This window comes from Papilio machaon, chromosome 4 (assembly GCF_912999745.1).
Source record: "Papilio machaon chromosome 4, ilPapMach1.1, whole genome shotgun sequence".
NCBI classification, from domain to species: domain Eukaryota; kingdom Metazoa; phylum Arthropoda; class Insecta; order Lepidoptera; family Papilionidae; genus Papilio; species Papilio machaon.
The window spans coordinates 1,175,938-1,198,174 of record NC_059989.1 but is presented as its reverse complement, the minus strand read 5'-3'; the positions used below and the strand labels follow the sequence as shown (position 1 = coordinate 1,198,174).

The 22,237-nt window shown below is 32.5% G+C and overlaps 1 protein-coding gene across 2 annotated transcripts in view; it reads left to right on the top strand.

Annotated features, from left to right (window-relative positions):
* The first annotated feature begins 382 nt into the window (after nucleotides 1-382).
* The window catches only part of LOC106718517 (rho guanine nucleotide exchange factor 16), a 62,927-nt gene continuing 41,072 nt past the window's right edge, over nucleotides 383-22,237 (top strand). Inside the window, exon 1 of one of the 2 annotated variants that reach the window (XM_045677769.1) lies at nucleotides 383-548. The gene's annotated coding sequence lies outside the window, so the exon portion shown is untranslated. Of the gene's footprint in view, nucleotides 549-15,960; nucleotides 16,154-22,237 lie in introns of those variants that run through there. The other variant, XM_045677770.1, reaches the window with a different exon arrangement.

Here is a 22,237-nt window from a genome sequence, read left to right as displayed (position 1 = left end):
TGTTATCTACGACAATAAGTAAGTATTAGGTAACTTGACTAAGTTGATATAGCAACAACTATTTGCAACGCCAAATGTGCACTGTTGTTGCTTACGAGTCAATCTGTGAATCAAGTTATCATTGTGGTATAAAAAAACTAGAAGACCATGTTAAGTCTATATCATTATATTTAAATTAATATTAATTATATATTAACATAAAATAAAAAAATAAAAGTTTCCGTTAATTTCATATTTTATTTTATGACAAAACATCGCCCTTATTTTCTTTATTTACAAATTATTTTCCTTATACTTTACATCTTAAAGAATGCCATTGCCTTTTATCTATAGTAAAATGTAGCCTTACATAAATCGAAGCCTCCAATCGAAGCCTGTTTCTTCAGTCTATCTCTGACCGTGCGTGCGCGCAGACGTACATCTGTTAATCGGTGCAGTTTCGATATAGTGCAGTGATTGTGCTTGTGGTAACATCGTCTCTCTATCGTACTGATAGAGAAATAGATGGGGGAATTAATATGGATATATTTGTCTCTTTTCTTCGCTTGGTAAGTAAAAACAGCTGATAATTATTAACGTGTCACGATTTAAAAATCATTCGATCATCTATGAATAACTTAATTGCGTCAACTTTATGTAGTTGACAGGTAGCTTACCGGTTATTGAATTTGCCTAAGTTCAGAATTCGGTTAAACTCAAACATGTTTTAAGGTTCTGTTATAGTTAAAGTACATCCTTGACTTTGGAATCGATTTAAAAAACTTTAAAGAGAGATTAACAAACCATGGTTTTACACTGGCGAAACATTCATAAAACTTTTCAGAGAGATTGAAAGAGTTTTTTTTTTTGTATGTTCTCCGGTAAAAAATCATGGTATGATAGGAAAAAATAATTGAAATTGATGAAATTCCTTCTTTATTGTCCAATATTTTATGTTTTTAGTTTATTATAACGAATCCTAAATACAAGAAAACTGTGTACTTTTACATTTAAAAGAATGTGTCGATTTCACGCATTATTTGCTCAAGTGTCGCGATGCGATGTTTTTCAGGTTTCAGTGACAATCTGTGTGACTAACAATAGAGTTGCCAGTTGTAAAATAATATAAAAACGTTAAGACTTTGTTGTATTAATTTACATTTTCTGTATACATATAAGTTGAGTAGATATGAAGTGTATTTTAATAACTTTAGATACATTTTTGATAGTCTTAAAACCCAGTAATTAACTAATCACCACACTTTATCACTTGCTCGTCGTTTAGAAATAATTCGTGACATTACTAATGTATTAAAAAAAATCACATGGACATAATTTGTATTAACTATAAAAATAAATTATACAAAATGGCCGATGTTCATTAACAGTGATTATCTTATCAACACAGGAATTTATTATGATATATACGTGTACTTATAATGCAAAATTATTATTGAAGTACACTGCATGCCAAAATTATTGGTGCGTTGTATACTGCGGGCCGAAATTGTTTACATAATTTCTATCAAAATATAAACTTAGAGTAAAAATAAACGTAACAATTATTTTATATAGTGTTATAATTTTTTAGAGCCTATAAGATTATTTTCCGTTATCAAGATTCTTTGTATATTTATGTGTTTGTAATATAAACGTGCTAACGTTAACATTTCAATATCGTTTAATAATTTCATAAGATGCAGTGTTTGGTGATATCACATGTCCAGCGTTATCATTCATCTTAACATAGTATATAAACTAGTAATTTGCCTATCTAATATATAAAATTCTCGTGTCGCGGTGTTTGTGATTAAAGTCCTCCGAAACGGCTTGACCGATTCTCATGAAATTTTGTGAGCATATTCAGTAGGTCTGAGAATCGGCCAACATTTATTTTTCATACTCCTATTAAGTTTTTTCTAACTGCGCGCGGACGGAGTCGCGGGCGACAGCTAGTCTAATATATAAAATTCTCGTGTCACAGTTTTCGTTCCCGTACTCCTCCGAAACGGCTTGACCGATTCTCATGAAATTTTGTGAGCATATTCAGTAGGTCTGAGAATCGGCCAACATCTATTTTTCATTTTTTTTTAACTGCGCGCGGACGGAGTCGCGGGCGACAGCTAGTATACTATAAATATATAACATACAATATCATGGTTTTAATCCTGCCCTTATCTCTTTGGAGGGTCGACGCTGTATGTACTACTATTTCAAAAATCTCATATAACCGTCTTATATGAATTCTCCCCCTTCATATCCTCTTTCACACGATCTATCCATACTTTGTTAGGTCATACTCTAGTAGCTGTGTACTTTCAATCTCTTTACTTTCTTGTTCATGTCAACGCCACATTAATCAGGAACACACATCACTCTTTTTATTAAAATCTTTTAAATGTACAAACTACAAAGTAGGCAATCGTGCTCTGAACCAGGAAATTTCTTTGTATACCAAAATGGCACGTACATTCCTCAATGCATACTTGACCTAAACTAACAAATAAGCAATTTCTCACGCATACAAATAGGTCATGTTACTTACAATTGACTTTTGTTCAATCATTCCTATAAGCCTTGGCTTGGGAATCTCTTTTAATGTTTACTTACTAAGAAATATACACTAATTACTACGTATTATAAGAGAGTCGATGGCTCAAGGGTTAAGCACTTGATTTGCAATCTTCAGGTCCTGGGTTTAAATCCTACCATGTACCAATGTGTTATTCAATTTACATATGTGCATTTATCAAAAGCAACCTGCACATATCTGAGAAGAGGCCAACGTGGTTGACTTTAGTCTAGTCACGTCTAACTTAGGGTAGGCACCGAGACCCTCAGTGGAGACGTACGAGTATAGTGAGATGATGACTACGAATTAAAAAATTATTTCTGAGACCAAAATTGCCTGTAAATGAAGTTTTCTAGAAAGAAGCATTGATTAAAGCCATTTTTTTTTCTTTTAATTAGTGAAAATAACCGTAATAACTGCCGAAAAACAAATGTAAAAAAACATATTCAGCCTTCTTACATGTAGTTAGAAACAGTTTAATATTGACACTTGTTAATATAATAAATGTATTAAATTCATCACACGTCTGTACCAAATTTACCAAGTAAATAGAAATCGTTAAACCGAAGCCACTTTTCTCTTTAGAGAAAATCATCTCGAATTATTACATCTTGACTTGTTTGCAGCGAGCAGACTTGTTTTAGCTTCTTACTAAAATTATATAATAAAACTCTATACCTAACAATATGAATAATTTCTTAGCTTATTTCTTAACTAGAACGCTAATTATCGAATGCGGAGCGGAATATTCAAATGCCGAAAAATAAGCTACGAAACAATCCTTTTATTTACTGTAAAAGTCTTCTTATTCCTCTCTCAGCATCCGCCATTATTGTAATAGTGACAGCTGTCAAAACTGACATTTGTCTCAACTATCCACTAACATATATTTTATCTGTGTAGGTTTTCCCCGCTCTTTACCGGTGCGTAAACTTTTATCGGCTGTCATGATTGCGACATTAAAATTCTCAAGCCGTGCACAGCGATGCCAGGTATCGTCCTTCGATTCACTTTCCTGTGCCCATGTTTACAAATGTTTCTCATGAAACTATGTGCCATGAAATATCAATTATCCACTTTGTTACACTATTAAATTGATTACAATTATCCTGTAACAAAATTTGTAAAAAAATACTTACCGAAATTAACTGGTTGAAATTCAAATTCACAGTTAGTCCAACCGCTACACATCACTTCAACACGCCAACATATTTCTTTGTAACGGAAAGAATAGAATATATTATAGTTGGTCAAAAAATGTTTACTTTGAAAGACATTCAGAGAAATATCTAAAGCTTATGCTTTTTGTATCTCAGTCGATATCTTGCATAAGAACCAATTTTACTTGTTGAGAAATAGTCTTCAATGCAAGTTCAAGAATAGAGTGAATAGGCATCTACAAAGCTAGCGCGCACCATCTTTAGACCACATCATCACCTCATCGGGTGGGATCGTGGTCAAGCGCTAGCTTTTTCATTATAAAAAAAAAAGTTATAGCCTTAGCTTTAGTAAGAAGTAACTTATTCTAAATGAAAGGCTAAAATTTGTTAACATAGTAACGTCAAATTCCATACACGGTAACCATTATGCTATTTTGTAGAATTGTGACTTAAAATGAGGAATGATATGGGTAGCTAAAATGTAAAATAGCTATATATAAGTGTTTACTTGAAAATATTTCAGAATTTAAGGTTAGTTTTTTCACTTTGTTTACTATTCACAATACATAGATACGCCAATAAATTACGATTCTTCTTCTTTCTTAGTCAGAAAAATGAGTTTACAGTAACCACTCTTACATAATGCTAAATATTAATTTTCTTTTGTTCTCAGCATCTTATCTTAAAACACTTTCAACTTTCTTATATAAACAGCTCAAATAAAATATTATCTACATCTTAGCGTGGATCGATAGCCCACGCACATTGACGTTAACTGTCAATGCATATTATCAATCATAGAGATCATTTCGTAATAGCAATAAAGTGAACACTTCCTCCGTAACTCGAGGAAAGCACACATTACTACTACGAAAGGAGACTGTGAAATTTTAATAATTTTGTACAATGAGTAGGTAGAGTAGATAAGGTCAGTCATTACCTCCATTCTACAAGTGTCTTTTAAACGAATTAGATCGAAAACACAAAAAAAAAATTAAAGTGCTACTATGTCTTCACTTTTTTTTATATCATAAGGTGGCAAACGAGCAAACGTCCACCTGTATTCGCCGAAATAGCAAGGAGACCGTTGCCCATAGACATCTGCAAATGCAGATGCGTTGCCGACCTTCAATCAACGGAGAAAGGGATGCACTGAAAGAGGATATTTCTCCTTCCTATGCGTCCCCTCTTCCGCCAAATCCACTTCCCCTTCCCATCCTTTCCTAATAACTAACTAAATAATGAGGACTGAAATTAGGCCACCGGTACCACACTCATCAGACGAAACGTGGAATTACTTCCACTTCACGTCTGTTTTCTGTGTGGTGGTGGTATTGCACCGGTTGACCCGGCCAATACTTCATGTGAGACATGAAGACATTTCGGGCGTAGAGTACGTAAAATTGGCCGTCCTCCGGGATTCTTCTCGATGGTTGGTGTACCAACGTTCTCTTGATCATAGTGACCAACCCAATGCCAATGACTAAGCGATTATGTCTACGTTTATTATTTAACATAAAATACGGATATCGACACACACTTTGACCTAGAAATGCGACTCCGCTAATGTATGAATCATCTGGTAATTTAGCCAAAGAGAGTGCGAAAAATTCAACTAAAAACATCAAAGAAAAATCAATTCTGCACCAACGTATTAGAACTCAAAATCGAGATGATACTGAAAAGTCTGTACTGTGGACTATTGACCATTGAGCGGTATACGCTCTCGAGAAATGAATTAGGAAAGACATGACGTAGGTATTTAGTTACATACAAGGTTTTCATATAGAAATACGATGTGTATGTTTGTCAATTTGTACATTGACATAAATATAAGCTAAGATTTAAAAGAATAATACAATAATTAAAATACGTTATATCATTTGAAATTTCTAAAGCATAAACAGGATAAGACTTGAAATATAAAAATAAAGTAAACGCAGCCATATTTTTATTACGTTGTAAAGAAAAAGTACGAATAACGATACTAAATAATATGGCCATTACGAATATAACTTTTCTCTCGAGAAAAACGCGCTAAACAAACTTATTGCAAAGAGTAACTCTTGATTTATGATTTTACTTGAATCTGTATTTATTTGTGCATTACAAATTTGCTACAGATAAACCGTGTAATTTGAGATATACAATTACCGTATATGTTCAATGTTATTTACTAATTTGCGATAATGATGAAATGCATGTTGCAATATTCGCGCCGTTTTTGAGGTTATAATTACCATGTTAGATGCAAGTCCTTCTACACTTATGGTAATTAACGGAATAATTAAATACCGACACGACTTCTTAACTACTATAATTTGATAGTTTCTGCTTACAGAATAACAGATTCACCTAACTAATTTAATTAACTACCTAGTCTTCATTTATTTACGCACATTTATATTATTTATGTACAATAGATCTAACGTCATAATTAAAGCCTTACACTGAACATTGGCGGAATCGTTACTAGTTCATATATTCTTGCGCAAAAAGCAATTAAAAGTTATAACCATTTTCTAGACTACCAGTCACTTGTCCGTGTGAATTTCAGCTACATTTTAATTTCCTACAAAATTGTCAATCCAATTTGCGTAGAACGTGTGAAAGTAATTTAATCTAATTCGCACTCTTTATTGTCGTATACGTAATATTTATTGAGTTTAATTACACACTACTTCCGCGTACTTGATTAGTGACAGGAAAAGATTGACCTTAGACTCGAAAGGCAGAGGATTAATTTATGTCTCATCTTACAATTGACTTAATATTAACACAAGAGCTCACATTCTTTGATTTTCAACCACAGAAAGGCATATTATAGTTATCTCGTTTTTTTCAAGTATTATGAGAGAGATTGCAATATGTTTTTCTGCAGTGAAAACCCACGGTCATAGTTAAAGTAAAGTAGTTTTTGGTACGAAGAAGTTTGGCTTTTCAAAGATCTCTTTACATGACTACCGTGATCATAAATTAGACTGACAATTTTATATGTAGGTATATTTGAATTTTGCAACTTTACAATAACCACGGTCATCTCCTTTCTAAAATTCTACAAACTATTACCGTTATAAAATGCATTAACAAGCAATCGAACTCAAGAGTTTTATCAAAATGCTCTACTCTAATATCTAAGCCTTGAGTTTTAGCAGGGGGGTTAGCATTTTCATTGACTATACGTAATAGGCATAATTGAATCTTCACTATGACATAAGAACTGTACCTAACTTAATTGATCAGGAAATACGTAGTACTAATGTAGGAACAAAGAAAATACGTCATACTTCCTACATCACTTATACAAAATAATTGTTCCGCGGAAATTACGCACCTACCATCTCTACCTACCCCTTTTTTCTGTGCGCGCATCAAGTTACGTTCTGCTTCTATATTAGATTGTTTCCTTACTCTTTTTTCTGACTCTATAACTGTTGGTTTCTGAGACCAAGATCACTGTATAAAACATATTCTCGTCCTGTCATTATCTTGACAACACATAGAAAAAATATGTTTTAAACTAACATTTTGGTCTCAAAAACCCACTGTAAGTAATTTATGTATGTTTTCAAACCTTCATATTTTTCTTTTACTATTAATAAAATTTATTGCAATTAATATTATTATGCAATTTAACTTTATCACGTCTTGTAGACTTATCGCCTTTCTCCCGCGCCTATTACTACTTTGTTTTATTAAATTTCACAAGCGGTTATTAAACATTAGGTAATAGCAATTCCTATCTAAGTTTTGTCTCGACTCCTCCAAAACGGTTCGCAAGTTCGAGACCGGTTCGACTGCTTTTTGCGAAGCCCGAACGCGCTTAAATAAAACTGCTGATTTGAATCCTAAGTCGAACGTTCATAAATTTTGTCAGGTCTTATACTTGCTAAGTATAACTATAAGGAAATTACTAAGAAATTAACGACACGTATAATTGCTCTACTACTTTTTAAGTTACGATAATAGAATAAAAGATTATGATGTGGCAGTTTGCAATTACTATAGTAGCTTTCGGTTTATAATATGCCTACTGAAATTACAAATTGTTAGAGTTCAACAGCAATCAACTACATGGCAAAGCGTTAAATGGAATATACCGTTTTCGTATAACCATATTCGTCGATTTTATGTCTTCGAATTTTTATTTATTATTATGCCAATGACCAGTTATTCTCAAATAACGTGAGTTGCGCTTTCTTAAGAGTCAAGGAAACGGAAGACTAAATGCTCTCGATTGTTGGGGTCATGGTTGTATGTCAAAATATTTTTCTATTTATTCAACTACTGTGACCTAAACAACGTTAAATTGAATTATCTATGGAGATAGTATGAAAAACATAGAGAGATCAATACAAGTTTTTATACAATCGTTTCCGCAGTTGAATCTTACGGTAATTGTTGTTCTGACCCTAAAGATAAGACGATCAGCTGAGATTGAATAAGTCATAGAATTAAAAGACAACATTAAAAACCATCCAGAATTATAAAAAATTTAAGGTTTTAAGTCGCGATTCGTCGTATCTTAACAGTACATTATGTCAAGCCAGAGTTCTTAACCACTTATTAATTTCGGTCTTTATTCATTCGGTTACATAATTCAATAAAAAGTTATCACTTAATTACGTGCCGCTATCAGCCAACCTGTATCGTATTACGTTACGTTGGTAATGTGAACTGGGCCCGTCCCTCAGTTACGCGGATTTTTTGGAGAAAATTAATGATGTCTGTCATTTCGGTGACACTCTTGTATTTCCATTCTGAGAAAACAACCGGTGGGGTCGTCGGATTATGTAACTTTTGACTTCGAAAGTTGTTTTACTTTATACCTTTAAAAACAATATAGGGTAGCTTAATTTAAGGTTTACTTTCATGCTCAAGAACATTTAATAATGATTACACCCTCGATACTTAGTTTTCGGGCCTACGCCTTCTTTGAAAACTAGCAACTCTACTCCAATGTAGTATGGGCCGAGTGCAATATTGAAAGGATTATATTTAAATAATAAATAAAAAATCTGCATAAATTCGCAGTCCATTTACATTCCTTTGCGAGTGCGATTGTCGTTGATTACTAGAGTATTTTGTGTTTTATTTATCCCGTGCCTTAGAGCAAGCAAACGCCTTTGAATCACAATAAGTAGAAACTAAACATAAGGCTCGGCTCACTGATGTCATAAGTCGAACTAATCTAACCTCTTTAAATGAATTGTTAAAATATAACATTTAAGTATAGTTATAATTAAGGATACTTATATTCTATACTAGCTTTTACCCGCGACTCCGTCCGCGCGGAATAAAAGATAGAAAACGGGGTAAAAATTATCCTATGTCCGTTTCTTGGTTCTAAGCTACCTGCTCACCAATTTTTAGACAAATCGATTCAGCCGTTCTTGAGTTATAAATAGTGTAACTAACACGACTTTCTTTTATATATATAAGATTTCAGCTGTAATCTATTTTCGTCTGCCTTAGTTTCAGTTATTTTGGTTCGAAATAATAATATTTACTTTATTTATTTATTTTTATTTAAAGTTCCTAACATATAATTTTTGTGATATTACATTAGAAATGCAGTGATGTACTGGAGAGCTTAACTCTAAAAGAGTTCTCTTACAGCTAACCATAACATAGAGAGAGGTTGTTTACTTAATCAGTAATATGCACTTTCTTTACAGTAAAGTAAAAAAAACCTTTTTCTGCAACAAGTTTAATTCTTGCACTAAAGCGAAAACGGTTTTTGCAACACGTTTACAACAGAGTACATTCAGAATCGATCTTAAAACGGAACTGTTCAATACCGTTGCATAGCTTCCGACGATGAAATTCCAAATTAATTACAATTCCGAGAATTTATTAAATGAATTTATCCCTTTCGTATTAATGCTTTTTTTTGTTGAAATATATAGTTTCTTTAGTAATATTCTCAGTCCAGTCATTTAAAGATTAGAGAGTATAGAGAGGGACAATAGATTAAAAAGTACCTACACATTTTTGAAGCACATTTCTTACAATTTTTTTGCTTTATTCTAAAAACACTGGTGAGATTATTAATTTCTTTTTTAATTCAAAAAGGGTTTTTTTATATAAATTAATTACAGGTCGTGTCGGATAATCCTTTATAATTTATACGACAAAATTATGTAATATTTATAATGCAATTTGCATATATTTCTCATTCCGTTACATAAGGTTTATAGTTCGTTTGATTAATTACTTGCAAATTAAAAAAAAAGATAAAACTATTTTTTGAAAGTTGCTAATATATCTCAAGTGACGAACCAGTTCTTAAACTAAAAATATGTAGACTAAGAGACCATTATCTACATAATTAGGTACATTATGTTATGTATATTTGCCTTATATTATGAGATCGCGACGTCTACTTATTTATTTTATTATATTTTATTAATAACTTTTTTACTAATAACGACTTAAAGGATCTTGATGAAATTTGGCACAAATATAGAAGTCTGGAAGAACACATTGACTACGTATTACTTTTTTTTGATACCGCGCGGACGTTGTTTCGGGCGACATCTATTACATAATAAGTATAAAGGCCTTCGTTTATCAGCGGACGAACTCAGGCTGATAATGATAATAATGATGATGACAAAAGATTTACTAATGATCTAGAAATTATACCACGTATAAGGTCATTATAATATGCATCAAAACTTATTAAACTATTTTATTATAATTATTATAAAATGTGTTATTCGTGTGCTTGCTAACTATAGCAAAAAATATTCTCACGGGCTCATTCATGCAGCCAAAAGTACCGCTCGTACTCGCTCATAGTATTTAGGCGTTCAAACAAATATTTGTTAATGTTTGTCGCAACACTTTCTCTACTTACGTGAACAAGCTTGCGGAAGATTTAAAGCCTTTGTTAATTTTTCAGATTGCATTTTTTATGACTGTATTCTCATTGTTGTAATGTAAGATGGTCAATTTACAATCTACAGTTTTATATCAGAAAGAAGCTTGTTATCTTATATAGGAACGGCTAAAACACTCACGTATCTATATCCGGTGTCGGCACCGACTAGTTTCGAGCCGATCGGGGGCCCTTCATCAGGCTCACAGTGAGCGACGGGCCGCGTCCGCGAAATAATACCAGTCCCACTCACCCTGATGAAGGGCCCCCGATGGGCTCGAAACTAGTCGGTGCCGACACCGGATAATACGTGAGTGTTTTAGCCGTTCCTATATAAGTTAATGATAATGTCTCACGAAAGTTTGTTATTCTAAGTTTGTTTTTAAATCTTCCATAATATAATAGGGCTATCAGGATGCTGTGACCCATCATCTGTAGTTTCTATTATTGAAATATGATAAAATTGTGTAATAGTCGCCATCTATACTAAGTTACCTTTGCATTTCCATACTTAGGAATGTTTACTCGATAGTGACGCTTTTTTGATAATTTGGGGCAGTATGGAGTGGAGAGCTTTCACTTACATTTTTTGTCGAATTATATCATATTTATCGTTTTAATTAACACAAATATTTTGATTATACTCCAAAAATGTTTGTACTTAGTAATAACGATGATATTAAATGGCTCCGGAACCGTGAGATAAGTTTCACTTTGTACAAATTACTTGAGATTATTTTATTGAAAATTAATAAGATGTTTAATAAAATGGCCGTATCTTTTTAAAGTTATTCTTTTTCATTTCGCATATCAAGAAACATTATAATTAAATGTTTACAAAACTACGGCAATTTGGAGCAGATAATCTTTATGTTAAATGTTTGTTTTTGCTTGTTTTTTTTTTATAATTTTAAATCATATCATGTACAATTTTGACATCGTAAGCTCTAAATAAAGTTTAAAGTTATGGCCGCCTATGATAAATCCTTTAAAATATTAAAATTAAAAGAAGTAAAAGTATTTTCTATTACCAAATAACAATCAATTAAACAGTTAAATATTAAAAATAAACAAACGGGTTATTCTTGGTCAAGAAAACGCAAGTTATAGGCGCGGCAAGACCGTTGACCCTGGAAGCACTTTCCCCATCCCGGAGTAACTTTACCCAAACGGACATAAAGCCTTTTACAGCTAATTGGTAGACCGGACCCGACGACGTCTAGACGCGTTGAAAGGGTTGGGTCTTTCAAACCGGAAGGTAACCGTAAAATGCACTGAAGTTAATTTTATGTATGACAGTGTAATGAAGAGAAAACTTACTTAGCATTTGTATATTTTAAATGGAGTTCTTGTGGGAAATCCACTTACAGTAACTGTTTAATCTCTAAATATAAAATAATTAAAAAACACAAACACAAAATAAATAGCCTATGTGTTCTTCCAGACTATGTTCTACATCTGTGCCAAATTTCATCAAGATCTGTTGAGCCATTCTGGAGATACTTTAAAACAAACATCCATCCATCTAAACATTCGCATTTCTGAGGATTCAAAAAATTCGCATCATTCGCAAAATCTGAGGACAGGCACGTAAGTAAAAAACCACAGCTTAGTTTGCTGTTTAAAGCCAGATATTGCCTTGTATTTTATGTTTAAAACGACTTTTCGTGATCATAATAAACGACGTGCAATGCCACGTGAGATATTTGCAAATTTAATACAATTTCCGACGCATTGTATTGTCGGCAAGCGGCAAGCGGACGTCGCAATGTGCAGCATTGCAAAGCAAATAAGCTAAGCACTGTATCAATACTCAATATAGCCTAGGAAGTTTATTTCCTACCCATTTAGGCAAATGTCGTTTAACGCTCACAAGTATGTTCACTAAGTGACTGTTTAAAAAACCTTTAATCGTTTCTGTGTAAGTCCTATTGACACTTTTTTTCGAATAGCACAGGACATATAATTTTTCATTTAATAAAACGTTGTAATGACGAAACCATACGACCATAGATACATATATGTTTCCTCGACGGGCTTCCTAAACAGTAACGTGATACGAGTTTAGTATCAAGACTACGACCGAACCATTCTACTTTTTGTGCTTGACTACATACGTTTGTAGCGACTACTTTCGCTGATATTGACATTGGTTTTTGCGGTTTTTTTTATTGATAAAAAACATAGACAATTTAATTGATAGAAACATTTCACTGTTTCGAAAGTACTAAATAATAAACAAGGAAGTCAATAATTTGCACATTAATGCCTAATCTTCTCGTCTGTTTATAAAATACATGCGTCAATGGTTTGTGCTTTTGACATTAACTGGCTTATTTCATCTGTGAAAACAAAATTACTAAGTAGTCATGGCTGAAGTATTCGTGCGGAAAATGTTAGTTTGTTCAGTTGCGTGTATAAAAGACGACTTTGAGTTTATTATTCTATCTTGAATTTCTAATTAATTACATATTAAATGTTAAGTCGTCTATCAATTTTAAACCTATTAAATGAACTTAAACATGAAAAAAAACAGCTAAGTTTGAAAAAAATACTTTAATTTATACCTCCCTTTCCTGGTTCCGTTCACAGACCAGGGCAGAGAGCATCGGACGGCATTGTTTTTCACGCTGACCGCCGCGGATTATAAGACCACTATGTAAAGCAGATCTACTCGGGACCGGTTGGATCCACTTGGAGTTAGTCGGATGCGTTCGGCAAGTGTGCCATCAACCGTCATCTCTGTTGTTTTTTTTTTAAGAGAACGAAAGGGATGAGATCTATATGTCTTTGGGCAAGTGTCTCGACATTGGAAAGCAATGGTAATCCTATTAATTAAAACTTTTTTTCACAATAAATGTTGGCCGAAAGTCGGAACATATTAGTCGGAAGTGTAGTGAATGATGTTTGCATCGTGCTCGCATGCCAGTTATCTGCTGAATAAATCTCCGATTCATGTTGACGCAAAAACTTTGCTCGAAGTAATCCTGCTCGCATCGGAGTTTCTACAATGGAATGTTAATTTTATCGTATTTTACTTAAACAAACGATTTATTTTCGACTTTACTTCCAGAAATATCTCAGGAATACTAATCAACATTACTTAATTTTTACTTTGTAACTATTAACCAATTACTAAGTGAACGATATTGGGGAAACAAATTTCCAAAAAGTCTTTGTTGTTTTTTGTCACAATTACAAGAAACAGTGGAGACTTCACAATATTTTAAGTTGATCTGATCTATATCCGTTTTATAGTAAATTCTACAAAACTTAAACATAGCTAATTAAACAATAAAAAGAGAAGCATTTAACAGTCAACAGTAACTTTCGTGCGACAACATTAACATTATTAAATTAACAAATGAAGAAGCACCTCTTTTGCCGTTTCTAAAGAAAGCTTGTACGATTTCTGAGGCAAAGGATCACTTGAGTATGCATACGACAACCCTCTTTATGCGTAATTAATGAAACCAAAGCAATTACAAAGTCAGTCTTTTAAAATTTCTAATGTTAAAATCCTTAATCTTAAATCATCACATTTTCAACACATCTGTATTTTCCAGCTCAAAATGGTAAACAATTTTAAAATACGAGTTGTCATGTATGTCCAGCTTGCTTCCAGCAATTGGGAACTGTAATAATCATTATAATTTATGATCTTGTCAGTCCGATTTCCTCGTCACGAAGTCAACAGAGACATATAGACAATACTAGAAGTATTAGATGTCAGGAAATAAAAATTACTGAATTAGTAGCCTACGTGTTCTTCCAGACTATGTTCTTCATATATGTCAATTTTCAGCGAGATTTATCTAGCCGTTCTAGAGATACCTCACTAACGTCCATTCATGAATTACTAAGATTATAGTGAATCGCTCGCTCTGCCACTTTATTCGATTTCAACACTTCCACATAAGACTATATGTTTGAAATTTTGTGTCCGCGCCCGCGCTCTGTTCAACGTAAACAAGCACAAGAACATGGCTGAATGCACTTACATCTGCAAGAACTAACTAACTAAAGCTTTTTCTATCGATGTTTATCTGGTAATCTTTCCTTCGTATCATGAATAGAATATGAATTGTAAATGTAAATCAATCAAATATCACCTAGAACGTTCTGATCTAAAACAAAAGATAATTGTCAATTGGCTGTAATCTATGAATAGAAGTTTCGAATTTTCAAGATGTTGCCGAGTTTTCACTGCCGAAAAAATGTACAAAAACATGTTGTTGTCCATCACATTAGCTTTTAAAAAAGAGAGAATGGATTTTTACTTGTCTTTAATTAATAATAATTTTATTTTTAATTATAGTTAATTCAATGTTTTGGATAATAGACATCTTACTAATGTTATAAATACGAATGTTTGGATGGATGGATGTTTGTTTGAAGGTATCTCCAGAACGGCTCAACGGATCTCGATAAAATTTGACACATATGTAGATAATAGTCTGGAAGAACATATAGGCTATTATGTTTTTCTTTAATTCCGCGCGGACGGAGTTGCGGGCGACAGCCAGTTATAAAATAAATACGATTTGAGTATTTTTCAGTGTTATTGTAACAAATCTGAATTTCACAATTTGGTGTCAGTCTAGTTCAATTATTTATAGAAATACCGAAGTCAGTTAGTGACTACGATGGCACCGAAACCTTTGTTATTGTCCATTATTCAGGCAATCCATTGTCGTGTCGGCGCGAGGTCGGCAGTGGATTTCGTTGGCAAAACATTGCATTGTGGTTTACTACCATTGTGACTTCGACTAACGGAGTGTTTGATGATCTTTCAATTATTTTCGAATGTATGGATATTTACTACTCATTGAATTAAATACGAATAGGTACAATGTAGCCTTCAGAAAATGATCAAACTATTTAACCAAATCTCTAGGTACAATATTTCAGACACCGAAAAAATTTATTTTTCTCTTAAAACTATCGTTAGTAATATCTGACAATGTAGATATTTTTCATTGGATTAAGGTGATGGCAAATGTAGGTACTTGAACTTAATTTTTGTTGCAAATTTACATTCTTTGGGCCTGAGTGACTGTGTCTTAGTGCTCCAAAGTTATCTTTTCAGCGGAGCATCAATGTTTAAAGCTAAAGTTATTCCCTAGACATTAAGTACAAGTACGTACTTTCCTTCAGAAGTAATTTCCCAAAGCAATATATACAAAATACTAATAGACTTCGTGGAACCGCATATGTAGAACCGGTCAACTTTTGTTGTTACTTATTGTTTCCAAGCTAACGACCCTATAATCGGATGAAGGCGGATTGTGAAAGAATTGACGCAGGTAGGCTCGGTGGTGGTTCACCCAGTTACCACTAGGTCACGTGACGTCGGTTCGGACAGACTCGACCACTCGAAGCGCTGCTGTTGTCGCGGACGGACGTCTGTATAGCCCTCGTCGGCTCCCCCGCTGAGACAAGCGTGGATTCAACTAATAATAACAATGTGTTGTGCATTAACGGTACAGTTTGACGCAAATTAGTTTTATCAGTGTTGTGTTGTGTTGTTCATTGGATTTTACCCAACCTCAATCAAAGGTATACATTATTAAATTATGTTTTATATCTTGAAATTATTAAAGTTGAATTACAAGAGTATTTTAGTTTGGAACATAACATTTTATAATAAAGAAATAGTTAAACAATTATGATCGTAATAATATAAATATATTACAAACATTAATGATAGGTTTTCATTGAATGCAGAATAACTTGATTGTTGATCGACAGGATTATTATAAAAATCGTCAGCATGGGTCAACGATTCGATTCGGTTCTTTGTATAGATAACAAAGAAATTCTTCAAACTCTCAATACTAGAAACAAAATGTAGCTGAATTTAAACACGTAGTTAATGTGAAGAATTTTCAAAATTTTAGTACGAAAACATTTGACCTTTCGTCTTGTAGTCATTATACCTAATTTGGATTTGCCTAAAAAGCCTCATCTAATTATAATAACGAACTAATTTTAAATTATTATTGACATATTTGTCCTCCAGTTCTGATATTTATAAATTACCAATATATTATAATGTCTTTTCCTTGAATTGGTGGAAACCTTTAACAGTTTTTTAGTTAACTATTGCCAATAACAAATTGAGCATAATTCCTTCGTTATCTTATCTTAATGAATATGTACCTTATTTATACGCTGGTTGTATAATTTAACTTTACAATTTGTCACATTAGCTTTTGATAAGTAGCTTATGTGTTCTTCCAGTCTATTTTTTACATCAGCTGCAAACTTCATCCAAATCCATTAACATGTTTTTGGCCGTCCGTTATCCATCCAAACTTTCACATTCATTTATTAATATGATCGTTAACATTTTTACTAAAACTTTTATATCTATACATCAAATATAATGACATATGACATTTTTTTATAAATAAAATCGTTCAGAATACAAAAAAAACTATTAAATACAATATTTTCAAGCACAGAGTGCAAAACTTCTAATGACTGAAGTAAGCATTATTTTTTGATCCCCCATTCATCATAGAAACTGTTTCCATCCCTTATTGTTTGTTTGTTTCTCACGCTTGCATTTCTTCCTTGTTTTTACAAGACACAAATCAAAAACCAGTAACGATTTTCCATCTCAGACTTCCTTTCATTTAACAATAACAATAACCGACAGACCGCCAGATACCACCTGGATGCCTTGTATTCCACAACAGTGCAGTTCACGCGAAATTTATTGTCACGCACGGCCGCTTTGTGGAATGGTCTATCCTCGGCGGTATTTCCAAACCAATACGACTTAGTTTCTTTCAAGAAGCGAGCATATATCTTTCTTAAAGGCCGGCATCGCAACTGCAGTTCCTCTAGTTTTACTGATGTTCATGGGTGTCGATGATCACCTCGGTGTCCCCGTCAAGCGTTTGCCCCTTCCCTAAAAAAGTAAGAGTTGAATGGGCATTTAAGTTATTTACCCCAAGTTTCCAGTGCTATAAAACTTATCATCTCTCTGATTCACTTTGATTTTCTTTGTTAAAATAGGGAAGAAATTACGTTTCATTACTATTCTTAAATGAGGTCTAGCAACGCGTCTGCGGTTCCTCTGTCCATGGACGTCGGATCCATTAATATTGAGCGATCCACTGTTCTTTTGCCCTATTCGGTTATAAAAAAAAACATTGATGTGGAAGAAGTCAGGATATTCGAAATGCTTTTGCCTAGACCACATGTTCTTATTTTAAAATATTGATATATTTACACGTGGTATAGAAGGTATAGCATGTGTAAATCGATTTTGTGTAACTCGTATCGATTATTGTAACGGACAATTACTATCGATGGTGTAATGTTACAGTCGTTTAAAATGTATTAAATAATTGACAGAACATCGATTTGCTAACCGCAGACCGGTTACGAAACTGGTTCATGTTACATTGCTTAGGTTTAAAATATTTGTAACTGTTGCTGGTACAAGAGAAAGTCTGCTCATATGTTTGTCTGTCCCTTTTTTGTTAGAGGTTTAATTGCAATATTGCTAAATATTATAATCTAAACTAATATAAAAAAATCGTAAACACACACTACTTTGTAGCGCAGGATCGTAGCAATTGCAACATATTTTAGAATAATTCTTTTTGTAATATGTTTACGCCCTATATTTACGACAATCTATAGGCTATATAGTTTCACACCAATAAACTTAGAGGCGAGGAAATGGAAAAATATATAGGAGAAAGGGACAAAAATTGCTAGGTAAAAGCAGAAAAGATGAATGGATGCCATGGTAGCAGTAATTCTTAGCCAATGACGAAGGCCTTCGTTTTAATTTGGGCATTTGAATTTTGACATTTGCAATTGAAAGTTTGTAAACAATAAAAAATAAAACAGTTTTTTTATGAAGCCGCACGGTAACAATATTGTATAAGGATTATTGTTTCTTATCTTTATTTTATGTAGCACCTAAAATAAAATTATATAACATTAAAAACCTCACTAAGCTAACAAACAGAAACAAAAGTGTGCAGTTTTTTTATTTATTTATACAAGGGATAAAGGTACGAAGTCTCAACTGTAAATCGTAAAAAGAAAAAAAAAATAATCTTCATGTAATCTTTTGACCGAAACTTTTAATATATAAAATATTTTTTACTTTAAAAGCCAGACGTTTTTAATTACTAAACAAATGCCTTAAAAAGGTCAACGACTTTATCGACTTCTCTAACCTCTATATTTTCTTAAAAATAACTTATGAGGTTTTATTTAATTTTTACTTGATACTTTTTATTATGTTATCATAAGAGATATAAAGACAAAATGCACACGTGCTCCAGATTCCCACCACGCTTCGGTGTATTCTTGTCTCACTGCAGGAGGTTATGCGAATCATAGCGTTAATATTTAGACATCATTTTTATGTATCTAATCTTTGAGGCAACGTTTTCATAGTCATTTCTATTTTTTAAATAGAAACTTACTCGAATAGGAACGTATTCAATTCCCATTACGGTACAAATTGTCTATACAACGTTTATCTATTATTTTAATTTATTTTCGGACAGTTTTCTGTCATACGTCCATTCCAATAACAAATAATTCCAAAACGGCTTCGATTCATATTCGACCCCAAAAATTATAGTCTAAGAGCCATAGGCGAAGTTTTTTTCCCTCTTGAAGTCAGTCGAATTACTCTTGTTTCGTGTGTTAATCACCTCTATCTTACTAAGCAACAGCATTAGGTATCTTAAGAGAGATTAAAGGCGGTTACTCCTGTATTTAGTCACGCGGAACACGTCCCAGTTATGCTTCAATGGACATCGCAATAATTTATTTATCAACTTCTGGTGTTTTTCTAACAAATTTTATAAACACTACATTCTGTCTAGAAAAACTGAGTAAGAGATAGATAAAGCGCTACCATTGAGGTTAGGATTTAAGGAATTTAATCAAAATTTATACTAACCCGACAGATAGAATTATTTATTTAGTATTTAAAAACTATGAATAATATGTTAAAACTACTATATACTTATACCAAACTAAAAATAATGTAAAAATCGACCCCAAATCGCTGCGTTCGCAGGGTAAGGTGCCCAAGAGGCTGGCGGCATTTCCTCGTTAAATTTATACTAATTTTTGCTTTATTAATAGGTATTTATTATTTGAGAGACGTTAAATTTTATGTTATTGAAACAAATATTAATCAAATCGTTACAAATTTTATAAATAAAGAGCTATTATTATGCTGCCTGAATACAACAAATGTTTGCCTAGTTTTTGCTGTTCGTTCGATTTGTGTTGTATTAGCTGGCATCAGGCATACACAATACAGATTGTCTACTAATGCGAGTCCAACGTACCATGAGATGATTGGCAACCGTGTGCAATGCGGAATGCAAGCTTAGGCAGGAGTTTATAAACTAGTTGTCGTCCTTTTTACTCCTTTGTCAACATCATTAGTTCGTTTCATCGAAGAAATTGCGTGTAAACACAAAGTGTAAGTTTAAAAATTATAGCTTATGTTTGATTTCTATTCATATTAGCCACTAAAGACTTGTTCTGATAATTTTATTTAAGACAGCTAGACTAAATCTAGGCTGACACAGCTTCGTCCACTATGCATCGGTAACAAGTTACTTCATACGGCTTTATAGTTAAAATGCGAGCAATTAAATCGTTCGCGCATGACTCTACGACCTTACCCGTTCGGCATAAAAGTCAGAAAGATGACATAATGTTGTCTGAAACATGTTGACTTTTAGAGCTCAGCAAAATGTTGTCTTTTCGATAACTTTTTGCCGATGTCATTTTAAAGCAATCTCAATGATAACTAAATGATGACTTTTCGAGATCATATTTTTTTGTTAATAAAACTTTAAAATTTTTTCAGATTTATTGAATTTCCTTAATAATCATTTTTAAAAAACAATTCTAGTTACTTTTTCAAAAATAAATTTGGTGTTCAATTCAAAAATAATTCGAAATTGAAATATACGAAAAATTGAATCGTTAGTACTTTTCGCGACAACAGCGGCCATTTTGTTCTATACGGACCTCTCACTCATCCATTAAAGAGTGATTGTTGACAAGCGTGAATTGCATCGTAATTCGTTCGGCATTGCTAAGTGGTTTTATTCAATTATTACAACATAAACGTATTATTTTTGACTTAACATACTGGTTGAAACTATAATTAATAGTATTTGTGATTCTTATTATTCAGTTAGTTATCAAGAATTTAATTGCCGAACAAATAAACTTGTAAGTATGAATATAGGTTATAAACACATTTTTTTATTTTATAACTAATTAAATTATTTAAAATTGTTGTAAGACGATGCTCGTCGCTATTTTAATTAAATGCAGTTTAAATATTTTACTTTTTAAAATATTTCTAACTTTAAACATTTGTATACAATTTTGTTCATTTAATTCATACATTCATACATAATAATAAAAAAAAACTTATCAGCATCGTCTTTGTAAAAGTGTCTGATAAAATTTAGAATGCGCTAAAATTTAATGAATATTTTCAATTTCTAATTTGATATTTTTTTAGGATTCAACACAAGATGTAAAAGTAAGAAACTAAAAGTAGAAAGAGGATAATATCATCGTCAAGTTCTTCTGATAATGAGGTTATGTAACAAATAAAGTTGTTCAATTATATATAATTATTTTGTTCCTTATTAATAAAACACTTTATTTTCAGATAGCGGAATAAATAATATACCAATGCCACCTGCCACGTACGTGAGCCAAAAGGATCAGCACCCACCACCAACATTTAAAACTCCTATATCATTACTTGAGCCGTAAAAGTATTTATAATTTTAATAATAAGATTATTTATATTGGTATGTCATATCGTTATTATTCATTGTGTTATCAAATAAACAATAATTAAACCTATTTACCATGTCGATTTTAATTTTACACTAGCCTCTTAATTTTAACATAAAAACGTTATCTTTCTGATATCTTTTTAATGATCTCTAAAAGATGGCGCTAGATGGCTCATAAGAGAGCTTTATGTTAACTTTATGTTAACTTTATGTTAAGTTTTTGGTTATCATTTCTGATATCAGATCTTGAATAATGTTAACATTAAGAGAACTTTATGCTATCTTCTTGCCGAACGGGTAATAACGGCGTTGCACACCCACCATTGCCACCCGGTAATAAACACATTTTTACACTGCATACTGTTTACAAACATTTATATAACAAACACCATATTACTTAAGAAGCTCGTTAATTTAATATTTTAACTTATTTACACTAAATATTTTTATCGAGTGAGTGATAATGAAACTAAGTCAATAGGATATTTCAGAATATAATCTATATCTGTTCTTTTCGTCTAAACTTGTTCACCCGTTTAGAAGATAGTAAAAAACATCTATCCAAACTTTCGTATTAAGATTAGTAAATAATTTTTAAAAGGACAGATTTCGCAACTACAATGAACTAAACTTTTTTTCTACTGGAATGATTGTAAACTAATTTTTAACATAAAGAAATCATTGTTTTGTTATCTGTATCAATGTTCATTACTGGCCACAGATAATTTATGTTTCCTCCGACGGAATTAATTAAATCAATATTTTACCTCTCCAATAATAATATAAATCAATTTAATGTTCTTTGCAATAACAATGA